The sequence below is a fragment of the Durio zibethinus genome, chromosome 9 (assembly GCF_047325235.1).
Source record: "Durio zibethinus cultivar Kanyao isolate XHJ-2024 chromosome 9, ASM4732523v1, whole genome shotgun sequence".
Classification (NCBI taxonomy): Eukaryota; Viridiplantae; Streptophyta; class Magnoliopsida; order Malvales; family Malvaceae; genus Durio; species Durio zibethinus.
In genome coordinates, this window is record NC_143170.1 from 28671409 (window position 1) to 28683906 (window position 12498).

The following is a 12498-nucleotide window of genomic DNA, read 5'->3' on the forward strand; positions in this document are numbered from 1 at the left end:
ACAAATTTATCTTTTTAATAAAACTGTAAAATGGGTTTAAAGCTTTATTAAAAAGATAGTTTTAGTCTACTAAAATATACTAGGTTTGGGAGTCGATTATATATGGGGAAGGATTAGCTTCCCCACAGCACTTATAGAATTAGTACCAATTAATCATGTGTAATTTATAATTTTGAACAAAAATGGTTTTTATATTAAATTTAATTACAATTCCCTTCATTTTGTAAGAAATAAAATTAGTTTTAAAAAATCATTTATTTAGGACTATTAAGAAAAATCTTCAAATTAAAGAAATATCTTCAACATCTTCGACAAAAAGGTAGAATTCGAAGATAGTCTTTCTATTTAAGATTTATCACAACATTTCTTCTAAAATAATAAAATAATACTCTTTGTAAATGATAACCATTGATGACTCTCCAACATTTAGGTTGAATATCAATAATAATATTTAATGAAATGCTATTTTAATTTTATTTATTCAAAACTAAAAATTTTTTTAAAAAATTTAATGTAGAAAAAAATGAAATATAATATAATTAATATTAAACATTCATAACTTGAGCAAACATATATATATATATGTGTGTGTGTGTGTGTTATAAATGAATATATTAATTTAAAAATGAAATATATACAAAATGATGATCAAATGCGAATTTAAGAATCAAGTTTTCAAATATAAAGAAACCATCTAGACTCTCTAACATCTAAGCAGAGTTTAGCTACAAATTTTTATATTTAAAATCCTGTCCTCTTATTTTTATTATTATTGTATTTTTATAATCATGATTTTAACAAAACAAATTTATTTTGAATTTGTGGAAATATATAAAAATTCTTAATGAAATAAAATTTCCTAAATACCGCAACATCTAAGCAGAATTTGGCTACAAATTTTTATATTTAAAATCCTGTCCTCTTATTTTTATTATTATTGTATTTTTATAATCATGATTTTAACAAAACAAATTTATTTTGAGTTTGTGGAAATATATAAAAATTTTTAATGAAATAAAATTTCTTAAATACCGTAACATCTAGGCGACATTCGAGAATAATTTACTTCATAATAGGCTTTCATGTAAATCCTTATAAATTTAAAATGAGTTTGGGGTTTTAGGTAGGCTTGGGTTACAATTTTAAGAACTTACGAACCTCTCTAAAAATTTCTAACATTGGTAAATTTTCGAAGCAAGCTCATTTTTATAGTTCTTCTAAAAATGAATTTTTTTATATTTTTTTATATTTCATATATATTTCTTGCTTTCTTTATTATGATTATGATTATTTTTTTATTTTTATTATTACTATTATTATTATTCCCTTTTTTATCATTAGTTTTTTGAAGCAAGAGTGCAAATAAAATAAATTGCATCCAAAATAATAACAATAATAATTTATGACATGAGAATAAGTTGTACAAAATTAACTTTAGCATAAAAGAATTTAAATATTAAATCTATCACAACACATGAGATTTCAACTTTAGCTAACTAAGAAATAAATAAGGATGGACATATAATATAAAAAGCATGCATGACACCTAACAAAGTCAACTTGTACTCCACGCCTAGAAGTTTTCTCATGTTAATGAATGCAAAAAACAAAAACTTAGATTAGACAATTCAAAAGATGAGATAGTTCGATAATGGAAAAGTTTTCTAGGCCCTATTATTATGTTGCAAGTTTCAATGGTTTCGAAGGCTCTAGGCACCAATATTCATTGATTTTCTTTTTTGTCGTTAAAAAAAGGTGCTACTCCACCTAAGTAAAACACACTAGCATGAATGAGAACCCAATATGGCACGAGGCTTTTCATAGGAGAGATGGCATAAACAGGCAAAGGACAACAACCTTATGTTTGTGAATTAACATAGCCCACATACAACAGCAATCAACACATAAGGCTTGAATAAAAAGTAACATTTTCGTGAAAGACCCATACAGGAAGAAGGAAAGAGAAAAAAAATGAAAGCTACCAACACCAAGCAAAACGGAAAGCTTAAACAAGAACTTTATGTGTGTTAAACCTAGCCAGAAGTATGAAGCTTTAGATTTCCATCAACAAGTTATGCAAAAGAAAGAGTAATAGATATGTAAATGGTAAAGCTACACCCTTTGACATCAATAGATACAAACAGGTTCATGGGAAACCTCCAACTTCCATGCAATAGTGATGAAACTAGTTTAAAAGAAGAGGTTTTCTTGGGAGTTTTGGTTTGAAAAAGTTCCTTTCATTACACACCAATTGAATACAAATGAATATGACAGTGTTCACAAGCTTGAAAACAAACAAAAATGGAAGCAAAAGAGCTACCTTTCCAATCCACCTTTTTTTAAAAAGTAGAGGCTTCCCTTGCTACAAAACCAATCCACCTCTTTCGACAAACTTCCCCCTTTTGGTTGTAAGCTTTCTTATTTTCTAAAGCCTTTTCATTATCTTTTCTATTGCTCCTCTCTCTCCCTTTCTCAACATTACATCTCATAAGGCTATTTTTCTCGGCCAACATAAGCACAGTCCATTGACTACCACAATCTCATAATTCTCTGACCACAAGAACTCATGGTCCACTGACCATCACAAACTCATGGTTTCAATCTTCAATCAACTCATACTCATCTACCTTTGTAGAGTGGCTCCATGCTTAGACCCAAATTACTCAACTCATATCCTCACTAGGGCATATGTACCACATAACAAGTGCACATGTTAGTAACTAATCTCAATACGCATGACTCATGTCCTTCAGGATAAAAATTGCTTCGGCCCTCATGGCTTTACTCAACACCATTTCATGGTGTATGCCCCTATCGTATTTTGGTCACATCATGGTTTTCCCATTGTAAGGGCATCACATCCTTGTATGCGCTAACACCTTATGCTAGGTGAGGACAGACTCCCATGCCCTTTCGCTTGGCATCCAAGAGCCTACTCAAAAACTTTCCACCTATGCCAAATTTTCTCACAGCACGTATCGTTAGCTTATTCCCAAGCCCTCATAGCCACAGAACTATATTTGTGTCTTAATAACTCTCTTTGACCTTAGCATTGCCTCAATTTCACTTTATCGTGCCCTCACTCGGGGTCACATTAATCCCACCACTAAGCCAAACCAAGCTCTGATATCACGTGCTATTAGCCACTTGTTCCTTAGACCAAAACCTCGATTCTGTGTGGTACCAAGACTACTTTTAGTCAAGTCAACCTTTTTGAGTCCATTTTTTCATGGACAAATCGTTACTAACTCTTTAAGCCATATACTCATGAGCTCTTCCTAGCTCATACCTTGTAGGGTCGCACGCAACATTTTCAAACTTGATAGAGAGGAACCCAACTCCCATTATCTCATTAGCCCATGATTCTCAGTGTGGCCCTGAGTACCCATCTCTACTTGTAGGCATTAAGCTCCCAAGCACCGACTTACTTGGCTCATAAGGGTGTATAGCCTCGATTCTTATGTTATTATCTCATTCTGGCATGGTGATAACCCAACACCATACCCACCTACATCGTACATAAGCTCTCATACCTAGATCTTGTAAGCATAACACATGCTAGTCAGTAGCTAGTTCGGAGCCACACTAGGCTCATCTCATCCTACAAAACTTATATCTCAAGGCCTCAACCCTTAGCCTTATTCTAGGTTACTTGCACACATGATGGACACTTAGTATCATGCCTATCCCACTTTAGGGACTTGTGTGTGCTACCCTAGTTGCAGTACACCTTTACCAATTGGCTATAAGAGTCTAGTAGCTTGCCTACCTGCTAGGCTGCTCATCTCTCAAGCTCAATGGTGTCCCTCCTACACAAACACCATCTCATGATCTTTTTGGCACAAAGAAAAAAATCGATGGGCATAGCGAACGCTACTGTCTAACCCTATGGTTCAACGCAAAGGCGCGATGCAAGGCCCGTCGACCCTAACTGTCTCTGGGTTTACCATGATCTGAAGAGATACCATGCCACACTCATGATCCAATGATAACCGCCCACCCAAACACCACATGTGCCTAAAAGTAGCTCACTTTAGACTTGCCAAGCCTCCCCTGCATGCTAGCCAAGAGGGTGGTAGACAGCTGACACCAATCATCCTCCTATAAAGAGCATAAGAGCTATCCCAGCTATCCTACCAAAAACCATAAGACTATTTGAAATAGGGACATTTTTCTCCCTAACCATCTCCGGGTCATTCTTTAGCCAACTTGAACTGTTTTTATATGATGTTAAGCCTTTTCTTTTTTTTCGTTTTTCCGTTCCATGATGATCTGTTCAGAGCTGGAAAGAACGAATGAGATATTATGGATGCTAAAAGCAACTCCAAGAATAAAGTTAGTGAACTTTATGCGATCCAATTTTGGTTGGAATGGATTACCAGAGAACATTATCTCCCCTACCACAAATCTATTGCAGGTTAACCAAATTCTCAACCTCCTCTTCTAGCAAAGCCTGTACCGTACTTATTCTATATAGTTTTTTTTTTTTTTGGTGATGGACCAATTCAAAAATTGGATCAAGTAGGGTCCTGACATTATCGTTCCAGTTGCATTTACAAAAGGAACTAAAAAAATCGCTTTACTTTATTCATACGCTTTACTCAGAAATCACATTTTAGGTTGTATATTAGTACACAAAAATTTCTACTTTCAATATTACTGCACCAATATCTACCAAATTATTACAGCAACTTAAGTACTGAACCAAAGAAGCTAGATGTTGAAGCAGAGGGCAAGCAAATGTATGAAATTAAATGAAGTGGATCAGCCTCAGTGTCATGAGCCACCCTTGTATAGGGCCATGGTCGGAACTTAGGTTGCCATGAGCCACCCATGTATAGGGCCATGACCGAGTAGATACCTTGTGCTAGGAAAAGTGTCCCCATTTCAAACATTGTAACAGTTACTGGCAGCATAGCTCTAAAAGCTCTAAGGCTCTTTAGGGGGGGTGAACCGGCAGCGTAGTGTTGGGCTGTCTCACCGGGTGCTATGCGAGCTTAGGCCACCCACCAAGGGCTGCCCCCTGGCCTTGGTGATGGTGGGAGGACCCGATGTATGATTCCCGTTTATAATAAAATTTACCCCGATTGAATGCCCGATTGTTGCCTCGATGCGTTTCTTTCTTTCTCGATGTGAATGTGCCTTGTTGTGTGTGTATGCTTGAGATTGATCTCGATATATTGTGCCTTATTGTGAATGCATGAGACTAACCATGGTTTATGGTTATTTGTTCAGATATCGATCTATTGAAGGCTGACTTGGGTGGAAGCGTCCATTCAAGTGCCGCGTGGGCTAGTGCTTGTTGAGAGAAAGCTTAGTCCGTGACACGTGGTATCAGAGCACGATTGAGAAGTGCTAGAAAATGGATGAGATGGCCACATGTGGTGGACCTAATCATCAATAGAGAATCGAAGAACTTGAGGTCGCGGTGGCCGCAATGAAAACTCACATGATGACTAAAGATCGAGTAAGGGAGATCGAGACAACCCAGCGGGAGTTATCCGATACTCTCCACAATGTGAGTGAAGAGGCTAGAGATGCCTTGAATATTCTTCAGAATGAGTTTGAAGAGCTCAGAACACAGGTGAGCATCTTACAACTGGCTGTGGCCAGGTCAGGTTCGAGCTTGATGGATAGGGGAAGAAGGCCTAAGGTGCCGGAGCCTCGATGTTATGATGGGGCAAGGGATGCCAAGAAACTTGAGAATTTCTTATTTGACATGGAGCAATACTTTCGGGCGGTGCACACGGATTCAGAGGAAGACAAGGTATCAATGGCATCGATGTACCTCGCAGGGGATGCCAAGCTTTGGTGGCGTTCCAAGTTTGTCAATGACGAGTGCCTAATTAAAACTTGAACGGACCTGAAACAGGAAATGAAAACCAATTTTTCCCGGAGAATGTGGAGTATATGGCTCAAAAGAGACTCCGAGAGTTGGTGCAAACGGGGACGGTGCGAGAGTTTGTGAGGAGCTTCTCGACCCTGATGTTGGACATTCGAGACATGTCTGAGAAGGACAAGATGTTCTATTTTCTTGAGAGCCTCAAGCCTTGGGCCAGAGCAGAACTACACCGATAAAAAGTGCAAGACGTGGTCGCAGCCATGGCTACAGTGGAACGTCTCCAAGACTATAACGATGGCTCCTTAAAACGGAAAAATCCTTCACCAGCTGGCAGTAGCTTCAACTTTGGGAGTGGGAGAAAGATGACCAGATTGGACCGTCCCTTCAATGGGGGATCAGATAGGAGGCTTTTCGATCAAGATAGCACCCAGCCCAAAACAAACAATGCAGTGACTTTCAGGCCTAGGCAACCGCTAGCTTGCTTTCTTTGCAAGGGGCCGCATCGGGTGGTCGAATGCCCGCATAGAGGAGCCCTTAGCACTTTAAGGACCTCATCGTAAGAGTCTGTAAAAGCGTCGGAGAGCGTTGGAGAGATCGAAGAAGAACCAGTCAGGATGGGCTCAATAAGGTTCCTCAATGCCCTTCACACCCAACTGAACACTATAAGGAAAGAGCAAAGTAGGGGCTTGATGTATGTGAATCTAATGATCAATGAGAAGGCCACCAAGGCCATGGTGGATACAAGTGCAACCGATACCTTCATCACACCAAAAGAAGCGAAAAGGTGTGGCCTCCAGGTTAACAAAGACTGTGGACGAATGAAGGCGGTCAATTCGCCAGCCTTTGCGATCAGTGGAAGCTCCAAGGGTGTGACAACTAAATTGGGGCCATGGGAGGGGAAGGTGGACTTCACAGTCTCCCCTATGGATGACTTTGATGTCATCCTTGGATTGGACTTCATGACGTTGGCTCAGGTGATCCCTATCCCCGCTGCTAGCTGCTTGTTGTTTTTAGGGGAACACCCATGTGTGGTGCCAGCCAATATCTTGCCAAAGAGTGGAAAGAAAATGATTTCGGCTTTGCAATTCAAGAAAGGGGTAAAAAGAGGGGAACCCTCTTTTGTGGCCATGTCGATCTACAAAGAAGGGTCGAAAGTAGAACCAATACCCGATGACGTGAAGAGAGTGTTGAAAGAATTCGAAGGGGTGATGCCAGAGATGTTGCCCAAGGTTCTACCCCCTCGACGAGTAGTGGACCACGAAATTGAGCTCCTCCCAAGAGCAAAACCCCCTGCTAGAGCTCCCTATCGCATGGCCCCGCCAGAGTTAGCTGAGCTGAGAAAACAGTTAGATGAACTTCTACAATCCGGGTTCATCCGACCATCAAAGGCTCCTTTCAGAGCGTCAGTGCTATTCCAGAAGAAGCATGATGGGAGTTTGTGCTTATGTGTTGACTACAGGGCCCTGAACAAAGTCACCGTAAGAAACAAATATCCTATCCCGCTTATAGCAGACCTGTTTGATCAATTGAGCCGGGCCAAGTACTTCTCCAAACTAGACTTGAGATCTGGATACCATCAGGTCAGAATCGTTGAGGGAGATGAGCCAAAGACCACTTGTGTAACACGGTATGGCGCATTTGAATTTTTTGTTATGCCCTTTGGACTGACCAATGCTCCTGCCACATTTTGTACATTGATGAATCAGGTGTTCCATGACTACCTTGACAAATTTGTAGTCATTTATTTAGATGATATAGTGGTGTACAGCTCCACCTTGAAAGAACATCAAGAACACCTACGCCGGGTATTTAAAAGGCTGCAGGACCACCAGTTATATGTAAAAAGGGAGAAATGCGCGTTTGCCCAGACCCAAATCCACTTCCTCGATCACATTGTCGAACGTGGCCACATTCGAATGGACATGGAAAAGGTTAGGGCCATCAAGGAGTGGACAACACCAAAGAATGTTAGTGAACTCCGCTCATTTCTGGGACTAGCCAACTATTATAGAAGGTTTGTGGAAGGGTACTCTCACAAGACCACGGCCCTCATGGAGTTATTGAAGAAAGAGCATAAATGGTGTTGGACCAATGAGTGCCAAGAGGCCTTTGAGAGATTGAAAGATGCCATTATGAAGGATCCCATCTTAGCTTTCCCCGATATTGAAAAGCCTTTTGAAGTTCAGACGGATGCATCTGATTTTGCTATTAGAGGTGTGCTTTTACAACAACATCACCCGATAGCATTTGAAAGTAAGAAGCTAAGTGAAGCGGAGAGGAAATATACGGCCTAAGAAAAAGAGCTCCTGGCGGTGGTTCATTGCTTAAGGACTTGGCGACATTACTTGTTGGGTTCACACTTTGTCGCGAAGACAGACAATGCAGCCGTCAGCCATTTTCTCACCCAACCAAGGCTTACGGCGAAACAAGCTAGGTGGCAGAAATTTTTAACAAAGTTCGACTTTCATTTTGAGCATACCGCTAGAAAGACCAATCAAGTGGTGGATGCATTGAGCAGGCGACCAGAGTTGGCGGCCCTCAGAAGAATGGCCCCAATGGCAACTAGCAGAGCCACTACGGACATTCATAAGTTGATTGGAGATCATCTAGGGAAGGACCCGTAAGCCTGTACCATCTTGAAGCTAGTGGAAGAAGGGAAGTCCAAATACTTCTGGCAAGAAAATGGGGTCTTGTGGACCAAGGGACCTCGAGTGTTTGTGCCAAGAGCAGGAGGGCTGGGACAGATGCTGATGAGGGAATGCCATGACACCCCATGGGCGGGACACCCAGGCTGGCAACGCACTTTAGCGTTACTAAAACAGGGATACTATTGGCCTCACATGCGACAAGATGTGATGGACTACACGAAGACTTGCCTTATTTGCCAACAAGACAAAGTCGAAAAGAGGAAACCTACAGGCATGCTGGAACCATTGCCGGTACCCACCAAACCGTGGGAAAGCATCTCCCTCGATTTCATCTCGAGCCTACCTAAGGTTGGTGATCTTGGAACTATCTTAGTGGTAATTGACCGGTTCTCCAAGTATGCCACATTCATCCCCGCTCACAAGTATTGTACAGCAGAAGACACAGCTCGGCTATTGTTCAAACATGTGGTCAAATATTGGGGCCTCCCTCAAAACATCATCAGCGATCGAGATTTGAGATTCACGGGGTCCTTTTGGAGGGAACTTTTCAAGATTTTGGGTTCCCAACTCAACATCTCTTCGAGCTACCATCCGCAAACCGATGGCCAAACGGAACGTTTCAATGGATTGTTGGAGGAATATTTGAGGCACTTTGTCCAAGCCAACCAAAAGGACTGGCCTTCATTGTTGGATGTTGCTCAACTCTGCTTTAATTCCAACAAAAGCTCTTCCACTCACAAGAGCCCATTTGAGGTGGTCACGGGACAACTACCAAGGCTACCCCACACTTCCTTGGAACAATATGGAGGAAAGAATCCAAGAGCTTTCAACCTCAGCAAGGAGTGGAAGCAAAACACAGAGATAGCGCAAGCTTACCTGGAGAAGGCATCAAAGCGGATGAAGAAATGGGCAGACAAGAATCGCAGAGCTCAGCAATTCCAAGTTGGTGATTTGGTCCTGGTCCGACTAGTTCCTGAACAAACCAGGTTCTTAAGAAAGAGAGATCGTAGACTGGTGCGCAAATATGAAGGTCCAGTAAGGGTCATTTCCAAGGTGGGGAACGCTTCTTACAAAATCGACCCACTGAAGTGGATGAAGGTGCACCTAGTATTTCATGTAAGCAACCTGAAGCCTTTTCATACAGATCCTACAGATACTAACCGAAAGGAGCCAACCAGAGCTGCCATCACCATGAAGCCACCCTCAGAGCGTCGAGTCGAAGAGATCTTAGCCGACAGGGAAACCAAGATATCTCGAAGACTAGTTCGGGAATACTTAGTGAAGTGGGAGGGTTTAGGACTAGAAGAAACCAGCTGGGAGAGAGAACACGACCTCCAGAGATTTCAAAGGAAGATTGAAGAATTTCAAGCCAGCAAGTCGACGAGGACGTCGATAGAATAGGTGGGGGAGGATGTCATGAGCCACCCTTGTATAGGGCCATGACCGGGACTTAGGTTGCCATGAGCCACCCATGTATAGGGCCATGACCGGGTAGATCCCTTGTGCTAGGAAAAGTGTCCCCATTTCAAACATTATAACGGTTACTGGTAGCATAGCTCTAAAAGCTCTAAGGCTCTTTAGGGGGGTGAGCCGGCAGCGTAGTGTTGGGCTGTCTCACCGGGTGCTATGCGAGCTTAGGCCACCCACCAAGGGCTGCCCCCCTGGCCCTGGTGATGGTGGGAGGACCCGATGTATGATTCCCGTTTATAATAAAATTTGCCCCGATTGTTGCCTCGATGCGTTTCTTTCTTTCTCGATGTGAATGTGCCTTGTTGTGTGTGTATGCTTGAGATTGATCTCGATATATTGTGCCTTATTGTGAATGCGTGAGACTAACCATGGTTTATGGTTATTTGTTCAGATATCGATCTATTGAAGGCTGACTTGGGTGGAAGCGTCCATTCAAGTGCCGCGCGGGCTAGTGCTTGTTGAGAGAAAGCTTAGTCCGTGACACTCAGCCTCAGCTCCCCTTTTTTTTGTTACACTTATTTTTAACTGTATTCAGCAGAGATTATGGATCATTTCCCTTTTTATAATAACCGTGCCCCTAGGCTAATACCCATCCATCCGATGCCGACCAAGTTTTTGTCAAATTTTCCCACCGAATTTAGATAGCGGGCCTGCAGAACAAGACTTGGAAGAACGCTATTCAAAAATGTGGATATTTGTATTTTCCAACTTTGAACACAATTCTTCATCACGTACAATTTGTTCGTGAGACCTGAGATAACGCTGTCGTCCCTTGACACTGGACGTCGCTACCTAGTTGAAAAGGTCAACGGGAATGGGAGGTTGAGAGCCATGATACGCTGCTCTCAATTGCTGACAAAAATCAGGAATGAGAACCACTAAAACTTCAGAACTTAATCCATGTTTAACGCGTAAATTAGATATGCTAATATTCTATATGGTACATTGATATGGAAATAAACTTTTAGTTTTAACAATCAAAATTCAATAACAAAAACGCGTATAACTAGATTCTTTTGTGAAACTACAAATAACGTTCTTGTAGCCTTTGCCGCTCGACTAATTTTGTCTCAACTGAGTGTCAATGTACGAGAATTTTGTAAATAATATTCAGTTAGTTCATAGGTTAGTGAGAAAACTTACAATATAAATTATGAATATAATAGGAAAAATAGAATATAAAAGTAAGATGGTTTAAAATTTTAGTAATAATTATATATGAATTTAATAAAATTTTTAAAAAAATCATGTTTTCGTAATAACACAAATTGTGCATACAATTTTCATATAAAATATATATAAATATGAAAATTTTAATATTTTATGTTACATGAATATATGAATTATCAAATTACTTCGAAATACACTCTGGTCCACCAAGAGCTTCAAATGGGTTCCACTGTTTGACAAAAATCATAAATGAGGACCATTCAAACTCAGTGCAAATGTAAATGGTCAAACAATTTAAACTTTTGTTAAATTGCCAAATTCAGAGTGCAAGTTTAGCAGTTTATTGGGGTTGGGGCAACTTCCACAGACCTCACTCACTTAACACCCCCGCAAGATACTTCATATATTTTGTCAAAATTTCCAAATTCATATAGTCCAAGTTTAGTAGTTTATTTGTTTGGACAACTTCCACAGGCCTCACTCACTCTGCACCCCCACAATATTAGTTGTATATTATTTGCATATGTAGATAGTCAAACAATTTAAACTTTTGTTAAATTTCCAAATTCATAAAATCCAAGTTTAGCAGTTTATTTCGAATTGGAGGTTCCTAAGCTTTAGGTTTGGGCAACCTCCACAGACCTCACTCTGCACCCCCTTAAGAGACTTTATATATTATTTCCTTTGTGGTTCATCAATTTCAAATTTTTTTTTAATCTTTTTCTCTCCATGACGTGGAATTAAAAATATTAAAAAAAATTTGTCGTCCAACTCATTTGATGCTAACTCAATTGCCAACTACTTAAGCTAAGTAGTTGATACAATTAAGAGTATAAATGATACATTAGTACTCATAAATTACTCGAGTTCAATTCAAATAAAACTTGAATTCGATTCGATTATTATCAAGTCGAACTCGACCTCGAATAACTCGACTCATCAATCGAGCGAAATTTGAACATTCTTATACCCGATTCAAATAGCTCACGAGCCTAATCAAGTTTTTATATTTAAATATATTTTTATTATTTTAATTAATAAAATATCTTAAGCTCGAGCTAGGGCTTGAACACAAATAATTGAGATTTTATTGAATATAAGAATCAAATTTAATTTTATATATTAATCGAGTCTAATCGAGCAAGTTCGAATAATTCAATTTTTATATTGAATTGAGCTAGAGTTAAAAAAATAAAACTCAATCGAGTTTGGGCCGAGTTTCGAGCTTCAAATTTCGAATCAAACTCGAGCTCGAGCTTAATACTGTATCAACTTGAATTCGATTGATTACACCTCCAGATACTATCAAAGATTTCCATGTAAATGTAATACTTGGAGGAAACAACAAAAACATCAAAATAAGCCACG

The 12498-nt window shown here is 39.9% G+C and overlaps 1 pseudogene; it reads right to left on the reverse strand.

The window, feature by feature from the left end:
• The window catches only part of LOC111303986 (putative aquaporin TIP5-1), a 58962-nt pseudogene extending 54046 nt beyond the window's left edge, over window positions 1–4916 (reverse strand).
• Between the last annotated feature and the right edge of the window lie 7582 nt (window positions 4917–12498).